The 18,224-nt window shown below is 34.9% G+C and overlaps 1 protein-coding gene across 4 annotated transcripts in view; it reads left to right on the forward strand.

The window, feature by feature from the left end:
* The window catches only part of LOC115887793 (RNA binding protein fox-1 homolog 2), a 134,819-nt gene that overhangs the window by 75,636 nt on the left and 40,959 nt on the right, over positions 1-18,224 (forward strand). The window contains exon 1 of one of the 4 annotated variants that reach the window (XM_030907296.1): positions 27-285. The exons of the other annotated variants lie outside the window; for them this stretch is intronic. The gene's annotated coding sequence lies outside the window, so the exon portion shown is untranslated. Of the gene's footprint in view, positions 1-26; positions 286-18,224 lie in introns of those variants that run through there. 4 annotated transcript variants of the gene reach the window in all.

Below are 18,224 nucleotides of genomic sequence, written 5' to 3' on the forward strand. Positions count from 1 at the left end.
ATTTCTTGATAATATGGCAACAAGAAAAGATCCAGTAGTTCTCAAAATTTAAGCAAAAAATATTTTTTTTTGTAAATTTTCAAAGTAAAATAACTCGGTTTGTTGGATTCTATCTCCCTTCCTCCCATCCTTTACCCGAAAAACCTGAGTGGGTACGTAGCCGTAGTCGAATACGCAGAGTGACAAGATCGGCCGAGTACACAGTGTACACCTCCAAGCGCGCGCTATCCTCAAGTGTTTTATAAGCAAAAAATCAACAAGTACGAGTCCAGAACGGGAATAAAGGTAAGTGCCCACAGTCCTGATACATTAACTCACCCTAATGAACTGAGCCCCTTAATTCTCGCCCGTAACACGGTTATTTTGGTCTTCCTTGAAAAACGGTAAAGAGAAAATATGTTTCTTTTATCGAGGTCTACCAGCCCAGAAAATATTTGCACTTATTTAAGACTCGCCCTGTATAATGTAAATTAAGTTAATTTAACTAATCCCCAAACTTATTTGACAACTTCATTATCATTAATTATATCGTATGATAAAAAAAGGCGTCAGATACCGTTGGGGAATGACAATAATTGTTGATAATTTCGGCGATGTCAATCTGTAGATGTCATTTACTAAAAATTAACACAAAACTAGTTAAAAATTAACACTAATTATAGAAACGTTAAGAAGAGTAGAACGTTTCCAGATACAAAATCTATTTCCAAAAAATTAAAAAACATTTTTTTTCCAATTTTAAACAACACCTTTTAAAAATAATTATTTTCTCAAATATAAATAAACTACACCCTTCGTAAGGTCAAGTGGCAGTTAGCGCTATTAGAAAATACAGAATAGTACGGGCATAAGCCAGGTGAATCACGTCTAGGGCTTGACCTCGCTAAAAGTATCCTTGATTGTCATTTCACAGCCGTCTTTGACGCCTTTTTTTTCGATCGTATGGTATAACTTTGGTATAATATAACGTTTATAAGTTCTGAATAAAGTAGGCAGATACTTATAAAAAAAAGATTTTTAGATGGAACAATGTTTTTTAAGAAGGATCATAAAAACTCTAGTGTATTGTAATTGTAACAAATTAAATCATTTTGTTTGTAGATATTAAATTTAAATAGTTTTCTAATTTAGATTAATATTTTTTACATAAAATAAAAAAAAGTTAAGAGTCCATTCTAGGTTTTACTATAAACCTATGTATTTTGTTTACTACATAAAAAGTTAAAGATATTTTCAAAACCCTGTATAAAAGCTGTATAATTGTAAGTTGACAAATTCTAGACGAAAAAGAGCCATATTTTTTCCTTTAATTTTATTATATTAATAATATTTCTTAATATTTCCCTAAAAAATCTCTAAGATTATCATTTGGAGCTCAAATTTATGGAAAATATTTTATTATATTAATACAGTCCTACTAAATTCCTACCTAATTTGAAAACTAGCAATCGGGAATATCTTTTGATAAAAAATAATATCAGTAAGACGGTTTCAAAAAATCCCAACCATAGTAAACCTATGGCAACGACGCTTTTCGTCCGATTTCGGCCACATCCACGGTTTTCGGTGTCGAAACGCCTCAATTAAAATATATCTACAGCGACACTTTTCTGTTGTTACAAATATTATTAAAGATTTAGAAGAATTATATAATAAGTTAATAGAAATGGTCGAGTTTATATTTATATATAATGAACAATTATTTATGAGAGATATAGATTTAACTTTAAAAATCCTCTTAAAAATTTAAATTCTATATAGTTCTTAGCAAAATTCGATACTAATTTATTAAAGGTTGTGCCACAGCGAGACCCTTGGAAAAGATGTATAGGTAACTAGGGTACACTACCCTATACTCAAAACCATTTGCCGGTCTTTAGGGAAAGGGCCAGATTCAAAAAACCGATATTTTACAAAATTAGACAGCAAAAAATCGCCACCAATTTGTTGGGGTTTTGCCACAACGAGGCCATCTGGAAACGATGTACAGATGACAAGGGTACACCACCCCGTATTCAAAATCATTTGCCGGTCCGTAGGAAAAGGGCCAAGTACAAAAAACCGCTGATTCTCCTAAAAATTAACAGAAAAAAAATTGTAGCTCATTTATTAAGGGTTGTGCCGCAACGAGACCATCTGGAAACGGTGTACAGATGACAAGGGTATACCACCCCGTATTCAAAATCATTTGCCGGTCCGTAGGAAAAGGGCCAAGGTCAAAAAACCGCTGTTTCTCTTGAAAATTAACAGAAAAAAATTGTAGCTCATTTATTAAGGGTTGTGCCGCAACGAGACCACCTGGAAACGATGTACAGATGACAAGGGTACACCACCCCATATTCAAAACCATTTGCCGGTCCGTAGGGAAAGGGCCAGAATCAAAAAACCGCTGTTTTTCTTGAAAATTAACAGAAAAAAATTGTAGCTCATTTATTAAGGGTTGTGCCGCAACGAGACCACCTGGAAACGATGTACAGATGACAAAGGGTACGAGACCACCTGGAAACGATGTACAGATGACAGGTGGTTGTATTCAAAACCATTTGCCGGTCTGTAGGAAAGGGCCAGAGTTCAAAAAACCGCTGTTTTTCTTGAAAATTAACACAAAAAATTGTAGCTCATTTATTAAGGGTTGTGCCGCAACGAGACCACCTGGAAACGATGTGCCAGATGACAAGGGGGTGGTGTACCCTTGTCATTGTAAATCATTTGCCGGTCCGTAGGAAAGGGCCAAGTTTAAAAAAGCCGCTGTTTCTCTTGAAAATTAACAAGAAAACATTGTAGCTCATTTATTAAGGGTTGTGCCGCAACGGTCCACCTGGAAACGATGTACAGAATATGGGGTGTGGTATACCACTTGTCATCTCAAAACATTTGCCGGTCCGTAGGGAAAGCACAAGAATCAATAAACCGCTACATTTTTTTTTGAAAATTAACAGAAAAACATTGTTTTTTGAGGGTTGTGCCGCAACGAGATCACCCCGGCAAACGGTTTTGGGGTGGTATACCCTTGTCATCTGTACATCGTTTCCAGGTGATCTCGTTGCGGCACAACCCTTAATAAATGAGCTACATTTTTTCTGTTAATTTTCAAGAAAAACAGCGGTTTTTTGATTCTGGCCCTTTCCCTACGGACCGGCAAATGGTTTTGAATATGGGGTGGTATACCCTTGTCATCTGTACATCGTTTCCAGATGGTCTCGTTGCGGCACAACCCTTAATAAATGAGCTACAATTTTTTTTCTGTTAATTTTCAAGAGAAACAGCGGTTTTTTGAACTTGGCCCTTTTCCTACGGACCGGCAAATGATTTTGAATACGGGGTGGTATACCCTTGTCATCTGTACACCGTTTCCAGGTGGTCTCGTTGCGGCACAACCCTTAATAAATGAGCTACAATTTTTTTTCTGTTAATTTTCAAGAAAAACAGCGGTTTTTTGATTCTGGCCCTTTCCCTACGGACCGGCAAATGGTTTTGAATATGGGGTGGTGTACCGTACATCGTTTCCAGGTGGTCTCGTTGCGGCACAACCCTTAATAAATGACCTACAATTTTTTTTCTGTTAATTTTCAAGAGATACAGCGGTTTTTTGAACTTGGCCCTTTTCCTACGGACCGGCAAATGATTTTGAATACGGGGTGGTGTACCCTTGTCATCTGTACATCGTTTCCAGACGGTCTCGTTGCGGCATAACCCTTAATAAATTAGCTACATTTTTTTTTCTGTTAATTTTCAAGTGAAACAGCGGTTTTTTGAATTTGGCCCTTTTCCTACGGACCGGCAAATGGTTTTGAATACGGGGTGGTATACCCTTGTCATCTGCACATCGTTTCCAGATGGACTCGTTGCGGCACAACCCTTAATAAATGAGCTACAATTTTTTTCTGTTAATTTTCAAGAGAAACAGCGGTTTTTTGAACTTGGCCCTTTTCCTACGGACCGGCAAATGATTTTGAATATGGGGTGGTGTATCCTTGTCATCTGTACATCGTTTCCAGGTGGTCTCGTTGCGGCACAACCCTTAATAAATGAGCTACAATTTTTTTTCTGTTAATTTTCAAGAGAAACAGCGGTTTTTTGAACTTGGCCCTTTTCCTACGGACCGGCAAATGATTTTGAATACGGAGTGGTATACCCTTGTCATCTGTACATCGTTTCCAGGTGGTCTCGTTGCGGCACAACCCTTAATAAATGAGCTACAATTTTTTTTCTTTTAATTTTCAAGAGAAACAGCGGTTTTTTGAACTTGGCCCTTTTCCTACGGACCGGCAAATGATTTTGAATACGGGGTGGTATACCCTTGTCATCTGTACATCGTTTCCAGATGGACTCGTTGCGGCACAACCCTTAATAAATGAGCTACAATTTTTTTCTGTTAATTTTCAAGAGAAACAGCGGTTTTTTGAACTTGGCCCTTTTCCTACGGACCGGCAAATGATTTTGAATACGGGGTGGTATACCCTTGTCATCTGTACACCGTTTCCAGATGGTCTCGTTGCGGCACAACCCTTAATAAATGAGCTACAATTTTTTTCTGTTAATTTTTAGGAGAATCAGCGGTTTTTTGTACTTGGCCCTTTTCCTACGGACCGGCAAATGATTTTGAATACGGGGTGGTATACCCTTGTCATCTGTACATCGTTTCCAGATGGTCTCGTTGCGGCACAACCCTTAACAAATTGGCGGAGATTTTTTTTCTGTCCAATTTTAGGTAAAATGACAGTTTTTTGATTCTGGCCCTTTCCCTATGGACCGGCAAATGGTTTTGAATACGGGGTGGTGTACCCTTGTCATCTGTATATCGTTTCCAGGTGGTCTCGTTGCGGCACAACCCTTAATAAATGAGCTACAATTTTTTTTCTGTTAATTTTCAAGAAAAACAGCGGTTTTTTGATTCTGGCCCTTTCCTACGGACCGGCAAATGGTTTTGAATATGGGGTGGTGTACCCTTGTCATCTGTACATCGTTTCCAGGTGGTCTCGTTGCGGCACAACCCTTAATAAATGAGCTACAATTTTTTTTCTGTTAATTTTCAAGAAAAACAGCGGTTTTTTGATTTTGGCCCTTTCCCTACGGACCGGCAAATGGTTTTGAATATGGGGTGGTATACCCTTGTCATCTGTACATCGTTTCCAGGTGGTCTCGTTGCGGCACAACCCTTAACAAATTGGCGGCGATTTTTTTTCTGTCTAATTTTAGGTAAAATGACAGTTTTTTGATTCTGGCCCTTTCCCTACGGACCGGCAAATGGTTTTGAATACGGGGTGGTGTACCCTTGTCATCTGTACATCGTTTCCAGGTGATCTCGTTGCGGCACAACCCTTAATAAAAAAGCTACAATTTTTTTTCTGTTAATTTTCAAGAGAAACAGCGGTTTTTTGAACTTGGCCCTTTTCCTACGGACCGGCAAATGATTTTGAATACGGGGTGATGTACCCTTGTCATCTGTACATCGTTTCCATACGGTCTCGTTGCGGCACAACCCTTAATAAATGAGCTACAATTTTTTTTCTGTTAATTTTTAGGAGAATCAGCGGTTTTTTGTACTTGGCCCTTTTCCTACGGACCGGCAAATGATTTTGAATCCGGGGTGGTGTACCCTTGTCATCTGTACATCGTTTCCAGATGGCCTCGTTGCGACACAACCCTTAACAAATTGGTGGCGATTTTTGTTGTTGTCTAATTTTATGTAAAATGTCGGTTTTTTGAATCTGGCCCTTTCCCTAAAGACCGGCAAATGGTTTTGAGTATAGGGTAGTTTACCCTAGTCACTTATATATCTTTTCCAAAGGGTCTCGCTGTGGTACAACCTTTAATAAATTAGTATCGAATTTTGCTAAGAACTAGATAGAATTTAAATTTTTAAGAGGATTTTTAAAGTTAAATCTATATCTCTCATAAATAATTGTTCATTATATATAAATATAAACTCGACCATTTCTATTAACTTATTATGTAATTCTTCTAAATCTTTATTAATAATAAACAACAGAAAAGTGTCGCTGTAGATATATTTTAATTGAGGCGTTTCGACACCGAAAACCGTGGATGTGGCTGAAATCGGACGAAAAGCGTCGTTGCCATATGTTTACTATGATTGGGATTTTTCTGAAACCGTGGATGGAAAACCGTGGCTATCTTCACGCCGGTCCATAAGGACAACTATTTGGCGCTATTCTTGCAACGGTCGCGACCCAAAGCTTTTGATAATTTCGGATCGGTTCGGCTTTTTCCGGAATTATGTCGCCAAATGTTATTTATTCGATTTTTCAATTAAAAAAACTAATAATACATTTCTTTAACTTTTCTTTAAAACAAAAATGTTTATGTTAGTGGAGTTTGGAGTTACTGTTTGAAGATTGCTGTAATGAATCCACTACAAAGGTATTATACGTTACTTATAAAATTATTGTTCCACAGTGTTGTTTTCAACTGTGCGTTCTAGTTGAACACGGAAATTTGTAAATATTTAATACTTTAATACGAACGATGAAAAAAGTCGATTTGGATGCCTGCCAGCCTCGACAACTAATATAAATTTCTTCAGCTTTACGATCGATACTATTTTGAAAGTTATTAATAATTTCAGTTGCGGGTTTACTTTGTATGAAATATGAAATAAACTTGATATTAAATCCAAAAAGTGAGATTATAGATATATTTTTTATTGAATAAACGTTTCTGGCCCAAATTCCAGGCTCTTGAATTCAAGAGAATATTTCTATGCGTATTGTCTTGATTTTTTTCAAATGACTCTGTGCATTGTAGGTAGCACTGTCTCATCAACAAGTACTCTATACGTTTCCACAATATGAAACTAAATACCAAATGATCGAAAAAAAACGGCGTCAAAGATGGCTGGGAAAAGACCATCGACGATAATTTTGGCGATGTCAGTCTCTAGACGCCATTTACTAAAAATTGACATAAATCTTGTCAAAAATTAACACGAATTATAGAAAGATGTTTCCAAATATACAGACAGTGATGCCAAGTCGTGGGTAATTTCCCGATTCTAAATTCATGTATTAATCTATACTAATATATAAAATCCTTAAGTGACTGACATACTGATTAATCACGATCCTGCTCAAACCACTCAACGTAAGAAGCTCAGTTTTGGTTTGGTTTGGAAATTTGGTTTCGAAAAATCTGGTCACTGATTATTCACGATCCTGCTTAAAGCGCTTGACGTAAAAAGCTGAATTTTGGAAAACCGATTGACTTTAGGGTGTAGAGGTTCGATAAGAAGAGATATTTTCGAAACTCGAATTCTAAGGGGGTGAAACTATCCCTCAAATATTAAAATATTTTTTATTTAAAAACCGGTGAGTTTTTCGGAAAAACTCTTAAACACGTATATTTTATTTTGTTGTTTTACATATTTTAAGATTTTTTATAAATGTATATAGGGTGTTTCATAAAATATGACTATTGAGTAATCACGATTCTGCTTAAACTGCTTGACGTTTAAAGCTGAGTTTTGGTAAACGGATTGACTGTGGGGTTAGAGGTTCGATCAGGAGGGGTTTCTCGAATCTCAAATTCCAAGAGGGTGAAAACGCCCCTCAAATATTACAATATTTGTTATTTAAAAAACGGTTAGTCTTTCGGGAAAACGCTTGGACAAGAATAATTTATTTGTTTTTTTACATATTTTGAAATTTTTAAAAAAATCATACAGGGTGTTCCAAAAACTTGGGTAATTTCTTAACCACGATTCTGCTTAAACTGCTTGACGTAAAAAGCTTATTTTTGGCAAACGGATTTTTCAAAAGTCAAATTCCAACGAGATAAAACTACCCCTCAAATATTACCAAGTTATATAATAATATCGCCATATTGTTTTTTCTCAGGCTGACATAAATGTGAGAAAATGTTATCCAGTTTATATGTTAATGGAAATTCTTGCTTTGCTTTATCATCACCATTACAAATGATTTATTCGACTCGAACGAAGTCGCTGGTACACGCTAGTACAAAATAAAACACAGATTCACCACAATACACCAAAACATTTTACTTTTGCACCGGACGCGCGTTTCAATATTAGAGAAAATAAATCCTCATCTTCAACTGGAGATAATTTTCAAATTGTTTTTTGCATTTAAAAATGAAAAGTTTTTGATGATATGCAGGAAAATGTAAAAAATGCGGAACACGCAAATATATCTCTCCTCTTATCGTTTAATACCCGCGCAAAATCGCTTGTGTGTATGTGAAAACTAACAGTAAATCAAGAAAAATGTTTCATTCATGCCTGAAATTTGGCACGGACGGCACTTTTCTCCGCAACGCTCTGGCAGATTTTTCCAGATAATTTAAAATGGAAAACGGGGATTTATTTTCTGCATAGTTAATTTACAGTCTTTGTGTCTTGATGTAAAACATAAAAACATGACTAATATGGCATTATTTTTAACTATCAGTGTCAGTGTTTTGTTATGTACATATTTTAAATGTATGTTCACAGCTCAGATTCATAGCCGTTTAATGTATAAAATTACGTTTCCCATTTTGTGTCAAAAACATTTTATTAATATGTAAATATCATATCTGAGTCTAAAATATAAAAATTTAGTTTAAAATCAACTGACTCATAATTCTGTTCTTTAACGATTCTTTACTCGGTATACAGTATACAGTATGTCCTCGATCAATTTAGTGTGAAAATGTGTTTGAATCATCCTCTACATTAACAAAAATATTTTTTAAATGTGTCCAGTGTTTTTTACTGTCCTCATATTTTATTAAAACAGATTATAGAGAAAATATCAAATCAGAAACTTGATATAGAGCTTTTTCGGAAGGCTACGTTAGATCAGCTTATATTGATGCTTCTACCTAAAGCAAAAAAAAGAATTTTATCGTATTTTTATACCTTCGTTTCATAGAATCTACCGTCGAATTAATCGCCATCAAAACATATCAAGACCTCTTATTATATAGAGGTTATAAATGATATCCGTAACTCTCAGCTGGCAATAAAGATCTTTGGCGAAATTGAAAAAGCTTCAAGCTGGGTGATAAAGCTGTAAAAAGGACAGATGAGATATAATTTATCTTCCCAGAGTTTATATCATTTCATTTCGCTGGATATGGCAATAACGATATTTTTCCTTAATTGTTAACCGTAAAAATTTAATTACTTATATCTTTATACAGGTATTTATTATTAGATTTTTTTATATTTAAACAATAAATTGCTCATTTAATAAAAAACACTTCAAAAGTTTTAGTAAACTGCCTTCTAGATGAAGAAAATGGCAGATTATGAGCATAATCTGCCATGACGACATCGTCGTGTCAGCTTTTAACATACACTCACACATATGATCTAGGGTTTCCGTGGCAACATCTGCGAAAAACTTTAAATTGCTTAAATTGGCTGATATGTCGCTCGTTCGAGCGAACCAACTCTATAATTGCTAATTAAAATCAGCCATTAAACGATGTAACATGTTCCTAACAGAGAGACGATGTTTTTAACTAGAATTCAATTTCAAGATCTTTTATTTTGATTTTTTTTTTACTTCAAGAATCTTAAAATTGTGTGATTTTCATATTAACTAGCCGATAAATTTGTCAATGATATTCATAAATTACCAGACGATTGAAAAAACAACTGCGTCAAAGACGGCTCACAATCTATGATAATTTTGGCGAGGTCAACCCCTAGACGTCATTACTTAGCCCGTACTCTTCTTTTTATTTTTTTTAATGGCGCTTACTGCCTGTTGGCCTTATAAGAAGGTTTGTAAATTATTTTTATATTGAATAAAAATGGGTTCTAAATGGTGCAGTTAAAAGTCGAGAATTTTTTTTTGTAACAGATCTGTGTGCAGTGTTGCCAAATTTCTGGAATAGAATTTTCCACGAAGACAGGTCAAAATGTCGCTTTTTTATCTAAAAATTCATACGAGTTCTCAAATTAAATAAACAATCGTCAACACAATACAGATATGTTTTTTAAATGAAAATTTAAAAAAGTTTCGAAATATACTTTTCAATTTTTTTTCACGCCAAAATATCTCATCTTAAAAATCAGTCGCATCTCCGAGAAAGCCATATAACAATGCATGTAATGCGTATACGCAAAGTTGCCAGAGATAAGATACAAAAGATACCGCTGTAATCGAAATATACCATCCCTAGAAATATTTGCTGAGAAATGCCTATACCATAACTGTTTTTCTACGAATACTTGATTATGCAGTTAAAGGGTTGGAACCTTTGGTGTTCATTCACACAAACGGTACATTGTGAGACAGGAAATTGTAGAGAGAAACAAGGCCCTATAACATATGATACAACATTTTAATAAACGGTGCTTTCCATAAAATCAATAAAATGAAAAATATACGAAATAATATACATGTACTGATTTCTTTCGAAAATCGACAACTATGAAACTATGAACCCTTCCCGGACACAAACGGTACATTGTGAAACAGGAAATTGTAGAGAGAAACAAGCCCTATAACATAGGACACAACATTTTAATGAAAGTGCTTTCCATAAAATCAATAAAATGAAAAACATACGAAATAATATACATGTACTGATTTCTTTCGAAAATCGACAACTATGAAACTATGATCCCTTCCCCGACACAAACGGTACATTGTGAGACAGGAAATTGTAGAGAAAAACAAGCCCTATAACACAGGATACAACATTTTAATGAACAGTGCTTTCCCTAAAATCAATAAAATGAAAAACATACGAAATAATGTACATGTACTGATTTCTTTCGAAAATCGACAACTATGAAACTATGATCCCTTCCCCGACACAAACGATACATTGTGAGACAGGAAATTGTAAAGAGAAACAAGCCCTATAACACAGGATACAACATTTTAATGAACAGTGCTTTCCATAAAATGAATAAAATGAAAAATATACGAAATAATATACATGTACTGATTTCTTTCGAAAATCGACAACTATGAAACTATGAACCCTTCCTGGACACAAACGGTACATTGTGAAACAGGAAATTGTAGAGAGAAACAAGCCCTATAACAAAGGATACAACATTTTAATGAACAGTGCTTTCCATAAAATGAATAAAGTGAAAAATATACGAAATAATATACATGTACTGATTTCTTTCGAAAATCGACAACTATGAAACTATGAACCCTTCCCGGACACAAACGGTACATTGTGAAACAGGAAATTGTAGAGAGAAACAAGCCCTATAACATAGGACACAACATTTTAATGAACAGTGCTTTCCATAAAATCAATAAAATGAAAAACATACGAAATAATATACATGTACTGATTTCTTTCGACAATCGACAACTATGAAACTATGATCCCTTCCCCGACACAAACGGTACATTGTGAGACAGGAAATTGTAGAGAAAAACAAGCCCTATAACACAGGATACAACATTTTAATGAACAGTGCTTTCCATAAAATGAATAAAATGAAAAATATACGAAATAATATACAAGTACTGATTTCTTTCGAAAATCGACAACTATGAAATTATGAACCCTTCCTGGACACAAACGGTACATTGTGAAACAGGAAATTGTAGAGAGAAACAAGCCCTATAACACAGGATACAACGTTTTAATGAACAGTGCTTTCCATAAAATGAATAAAGTGAAAAATATACGAAATAATATACATGTACTGATTTCTTTCGAAAATCGACAACTATGAAACTATGATCCCTTCCCCGACACAAACGGTACATTGTGAGACAGGAAATTGTAGAGAGAAACAAGCCCTATAACATAGGATACAACATTTTAATGAACAGTGCTGAACAACAGCAAAATAAAACACAAGTTCACCACAATACACCAAAACACTTTACTTTGGCATGGGACGCGCGTTTCGCTAACCATGTTAGCATCTGCTGGAGATAGATCTTTAGCAGTTTAGTTCTTTAATTTGTGCTTGTAGGTCTTTAGGATTATTGGCAATCAGGACTATGTCATCAGAGAATCTTAGATGATTAAGATATTTCCCATCTATTTTATATCCTTTGTTGGTTCAATCTAGTTGGCGCAAGATTCTTCTAGTGTTGCGTAAACAGCTTTTGTTGCTATAAACAAATTTTATTATATACAGTGTTTAATAAGAAATTCGAGCAACAGACTTTTAATAAATAGAACAATTTTTTTCCAGTTGTACCTACACTCTTTCTGGAATTTTTATTTAACTAAAAGACGTAGAAATTTAAATAAATCACATTGATAAATGTAAAAATTCTATTAGAACTTCCATAAGTTATCAAACAACTTGCACAATAAAACCTACTGGGAATAAATCAGTATTAAATACAAAAGCCAGCGTATTTTGATGGAGGAGGTTTATGGTATAAATTACGACTCCACAATAAAACTACAGTGAAAAGCTTTTACAATGTGGGAATGTCCTCTTATAGCGTATATTTTCATCTATTTTTAAGAAGATTTTTACGACAATTGTGACAATGTTTTATTGGATTGTATATTGTATATCTATAGAATTAAAAGAAAAGCTGACACACTGACAGATGTTCAAAATGACAGATGGATTGTATTTTCCATCATTTTTTGGATGCCTTCTGTCGAAATATTGATTATTTAACTAATCAAAATACTATAAATTGATGATAGTAACGAAGAAACCTAAAACAAAGGTACAGGTTGTTTATTTTTAGGCGTGGATTCTTTACGTAGGGCTCCGCACAAAGACCATCGTCGTATACATTCTCATCGGAGTCCTTGAACTTCCAGCATGCACCCAGACTGATATGGCGTGTACAGCAGGGGTTCTGGGTGGGGCTCTCCGGCCGATTATTTCTGTATTTTAACGCTCTTCCTTCTAAATATAGTAAGGATTTCATGCCCGCCTTAACGTTCGAGAACAACGAAGGATTACGAAGAAAATGAACTGTATCGTGTTATTATATTGGTCGTTTTGGGTGAAATAAGGAAATATTGCATCGCGTGCTACGGGAATACTGGTTTCTTAAGATTTAAGGAAGATTGAATATGATTAGAGCTGGTTTTAGTGCGTTGTATTCAATTGAATTGTTTTTATAGAATATGTCGATGAACGTATTTTTATAATAACTTAGAGAGGACGTGTTTATTTATACATATATATGGGTCTTTTGTCGTCTCCACTCTATTATTTTACTCTTACTTATTTACTCTTGGTTATTCCCAGCATATTTCGTTCCATTGAGTGTTGTGCGACTTGCAGTTTCCTTATGATGTCCGTTCTAAGTGTCCAGCTTTCGCATGCATAGGTCATGACTGATATTATACACATATTGGTCGAATGGCTTCTTCTTTAGGGTATGTTTATGTTGGAGCTGCGATAAACGATAAAAGCAGTGAATTAGCGCTGTTCTTATCGTTGCTCAACTGCCAAGCGTGTCTCGACGCGTTACTCCAAGATAACCACCTACATATAAATTAATATAATAATATTCTTTGCTTCGCTACTATCGCTTCTCTTATCGTTTATCGCCGCTCCAACATAAACGCACCCTTACTTAAAGTAGCATTCTAGATTTGAATACGATTGAGCGTAGGTCGATGAGCATTGGTCGTTTTGAGGTTGTAAGTCAATATATATATCTTGGGTCACTTATAAACAACACGGGATCGTTAGAAGGGGAAATAAGAAGAAGATGTGAAATGACAAGAGTGGCAGTACGAAAACTCTCAAAGATATGGCGAGACAAAAACATATCTAAACACTTAAAAAAAGGTTTGTTCATTGCCTAATATTTCCTATATTAATGTATGGCTCCGAGTCCTGGACGATGAGACAGTCAGAAATGAAAGAAATTGACGCAACTGAGATGTACTGTTGGCGACGAATGCTCAGAATTCCCTGGACTGCCCGGCGAACCAATGAATCCATAATCCAAGAACTGAACATCACAGACCGCCTCTCAACTTCTATACAGTCACGTATACTTAAATATTTTGGTCACGTTATGAGGAGTGATACTGACTGTATGGAAAAACTCATTATACAGGGCAAGGTTCCGGTAACGAAGACCAAGAGGCCGCTCGCCCTTCCGATGGATAGATCAGCTATCAAAGATCACCCATAAGCCACTGCACACGCTTGTACATGAAGCACAAGACAGGGAATTATGGAGACAAACCTTACACATCATCTGACCACTACATTCCTCTTGTAGGAATAAAGATAGAGAGAGAGAGGGAGAGCGTATACTAAATGAAAAATTTGTTTAGAAAGTAATAGACAGGTTTAAGCCTTAACGCCAGTTAAGAAATTAATTTCAAGTCGTAGATGAATGGTTTTTGGAATAAATAGAATAATTTATTGAAGGAATGATCACATTTTAATTCGTTTTTATTGCCAATGCATTTCCCACGTTCATGTGCATTTATTGAGGGACCTCCACGGTAAAGTAATTGTCAATATGTATTGAAACTGACTAAAAACGCTGTAAGTATGTTCTAATTTTTCTTTAAGGCTTGTTAAAAAAGGGAAAATAATCACGAATTCGTGTTTCTTAAAAAAGAAAATACTAAAAGAAAGTAGAAATAACCAAGAAAAAAGTATAACAAGAAAATAATATATTTCGAGTCATGAAGATTTTAATTTGTCTGTAGCTTGTTAATAATTCCAGAAACGTTTTTGTAAAAGGGTTGTTCTATTTCAGCTTCTTCTTTCATTAAAATTTCTTGTTTCTGCATTCCATTAGTGTTATTAAAAATTATTTTAATCCCAGATAAAATTTTGAAGAATACCTCATTTCTCCTCAGTTCGTATTGTTAATGCCGTTAATAAAAATTTTATGTTAGATGCTACTAGGTCCATCAAATCCTCAAATGAAATGGCCGTTAATGTAGATATTTTATGAAAGGAAGTTTCAGACCCTATTGATGTGTTAATAGCCAACACCCATTATCTGAAGTTACTTTCAAGAATAGAGCTCTCTGAACCTACTCCTATTACAGCTCGAAAACTCAATACTCTTGAGCTAATAGCAGCTAAATGTGTCTTTAGAAATACCACAGTTGATAGTATTTTTGAATTTTAGTGGAGGTTAGAATTTCGCCACTATACTAAAACAAACACTTGAAAATTAAAATCTATTTTTAAGAGAGTTTATTGATTTTTATTTTACTTTTTGCATTCATGTGTTTCGTTATTAGGCTGTTTTATGCAATTTTGTTTCTGCTTATGTTTTATGCCCTAGTCCTAACTTAGAACTTAAAACTAATACACAGCTCTCGTGATCTCGACTACCAGAAATCAACAGAAGAATTAAGTTAGCATAGAGTACTTATTGAAGAAACTCAATCATATTCAAATCTAACGGACATTATGCTGGGAACCAAATATACTGAGAATAACCGTAAAAGAATAGGGTGGATACACGACAAAAGATCCAGGTAATAGATGTCATCCACAGAGTCAAATCCCTCAAATGGCAATGAGCAGGACACCTGGCAAGAAGAACGCACAACAGATGGACCCCAAAATTACAGCATGGTACCCACGCGGAATTAAGAGACCTAGAAGAAGACCAAACCTGAGATGGGACCATGATATTAGGAAATTAGCAGACATAACTTGGGCCAGCATAGCCAACAGTAGATAACAATGGAAGCAACTACAAAGAGAATATGTGAGGAACGCTACGCCATAATAGGAAATGGTTGGATTATCTGAAAATGTTGATGATGATGATGATAATTTTCGGAATAATTTAAAGTATTTCTTTTGTTTTCATATTTTCTTACAATTTTCATAATAAATATACAATCTTAATTTTTGAAAAGGTAGGTTGAATCCCTTATTAGACATTCATATCTTCCTATCTTACAATTTTTATCCAAACGAACTTCGTTATTCTGAAAAGACCACACTATTCGTCAGGCTCTTGACTCGCATATCAAATGATTCGTTGGGAGTTTACGAATTATTAAAAAATCTGATTAATATTCCGAATTCATCGACTGTATCCGACGAGCAAGCTTGGCGCAGCATAGAAATGGAGCCAAGAACGGATGTAAGGGTAAAGTACGAAAGAAACCGTCTAATATACTGAATCTTGGACAGAATTTATAACACGTCTAGTTGGGTTTGTTAGAATTTATTGTAGTATGTGAAATATATACAGTAAATAGCATTATTTCTTTTGGAAATATTTAAACAAAATTTTTTAGGGACTGTTCTACGAGAAACTGTATCACACTGTATATTTAATCGTGTTTTAAGTGTGTTTAAAAAAGCATGAAATTATTTAGTATATGGAGTTTTTTTCCAAGACATCTTTCATTAAAAAACGAGGTTATAATTAGCCAAAATCTTCTTTCGCATATTTTTTATATGAAGAGAGGTTCTTTATTTCTTTAACGAACTTGCCGCGTTTAATTTCGTAATAACACGATTCCTCTTCTACGTTTAGCGGTCAGCTTTACTATTTGCCTTGACCCTACTGGTCAATAACACCAGTAGAAGACTCGACGCCGCATGTAGTACGATGGACATATGAATGTTATTGCCACACCCTACCATATTTTATCTTACGATTAGTTCGAAGGAATGGTAATAAATAATTCTTTAAAGCCCTGTCTGCACATATCGTTTTGCCTGTCAGTTTTACGTGTCAGATAAAACGGAAAAATGTCTAGAAAACTGACTCTTTATTTTTTCTGTAAATACATAATATTATATTTTATGATAGCATGTCATTAGATTCTATTTATGTAATTTCTAAATACCATATGTGTGTATGTGAAAATTCAAAGGGAAATATGTTAAATATATTGTAATGAATATGCACTTTATAACATTTACGACTGTTTTTAACACATTTTTTGTAAAGTGATTGATACATGTATTGAATTGAATGAAATCTAAATTAAAATATCTATACCTACATATAGTTGGGCTTTGTAGATGTTTAGTCAGCCGTTCTTTGTACATAATTAGAATTAATTACCGACATGAACCGAATGTATATTACATATTGAATTAATTATGCCGAATAATTTAATAAAATTAGTACCATGCAATCGATTCGAACTCGGTTCATGGTCTGGCGGTGCTGATTAAATGAACTTTATATGAAAAAATATAGTCTGTTTTTAACATATATTCTGGCTTTATATGGTATTACAAACGGTAAACATCAAGTTATGGTCCTTTATAAGAACTACAGAAGCAAGCTATAGATTGATATAAAAAGTAGACTTTGTATGAACAAAGTTTGCTACATTCAGTGGCGTACGCGTTGATATAGGTTTCCAGGTTGTAGTTTGTAGATTTTACAGATGTTACCAAAGGGTTTTCCACTCACAAAATCTGCATTCACCCTTGTTTTGGTTTGGTTTTAGCTTCATTTTACTAAGGTGTTCATTAAGGACACAGTGTCCTGGTAAAAACATCGTGACAATCCGTAAATTATTCGGTCATAAGTCCTGAGAGATCTCTTCGAGTGTCTTAGACCGATGGAGCATTCCCATTCCAGGTTACGGAGGGAGTCTTCCAGGTTCTTGAGTTCTGCTCTAAGTTGGTTTCCACTTGAGAAGCAGAACGGTTCTGGTTCAGTTAGTAGAGTGTTCGCTCCTTTTCTAGCTAGATCGTTTGCTTTTTCATTACTTTCTATCTCTTGGTAGACTTGCAGCCAGCGTAGGAGCATAGTATAAGAAAACTAGTAGCTTTACTCCTTGTCAAATCCTTTGTTCTTTTTCTGCCACTTTATATGACCTTGTTCTCGCGTCCCGTGAGCACTGACGTAACCGTTCCAGAACCGGGGCTATTTTACGGAACCGGTAATTTCGGTACCATGCCTGTAAGGAGCCGGGATTTTTTTGGGTACAGTTTTTTTTTGGTACTTTCGGTACTAGCAAATTTTTGTCAATGATGGTGCAGTTCGTTAAACAGCAAGCAAGTGATGGTTGTCAAAAGTAAAATCGATAAAAAATTGAGGTTTTAATGAAAATAATATCAAATTATTAAGTAGTAATCAAGTAATCAGTCATGAGAAAATTAACCTAAACTCAAACATGATCATAAATGACTCTTAAAAAAAACTCAAAGCATAATTTTTAGAATTATTACTATAATCAATAGCAGCACACAGTGAGGCACTCATTTTTTGTCAATTCGTCTCTGTGCTGGGACGCAACTCTCGAACCTCGCAGGTCGACGGACGAAACTCAACTGAAACGCTCTGCAATCTGCCGATATTCGACAGATTGTAAAAACT

Source organism: Sitophilus oryzae, unplaced genomic scaffold (genome assembly GCF_002938485.1).
Source record: "Sitophilus oryzae breed Bouriz unplaced genomic scaffold, Soryzae_2.0 scaffold_1165_pilon_pilon, whole genome shotgun sequence".
Classification (NCBI taxonomy): Eukaryota; Metazoa; Arthropoda; class Insecta; order Coleoptera; family Curculionidae; genus Sitophilus; species Sitophilus oryzae.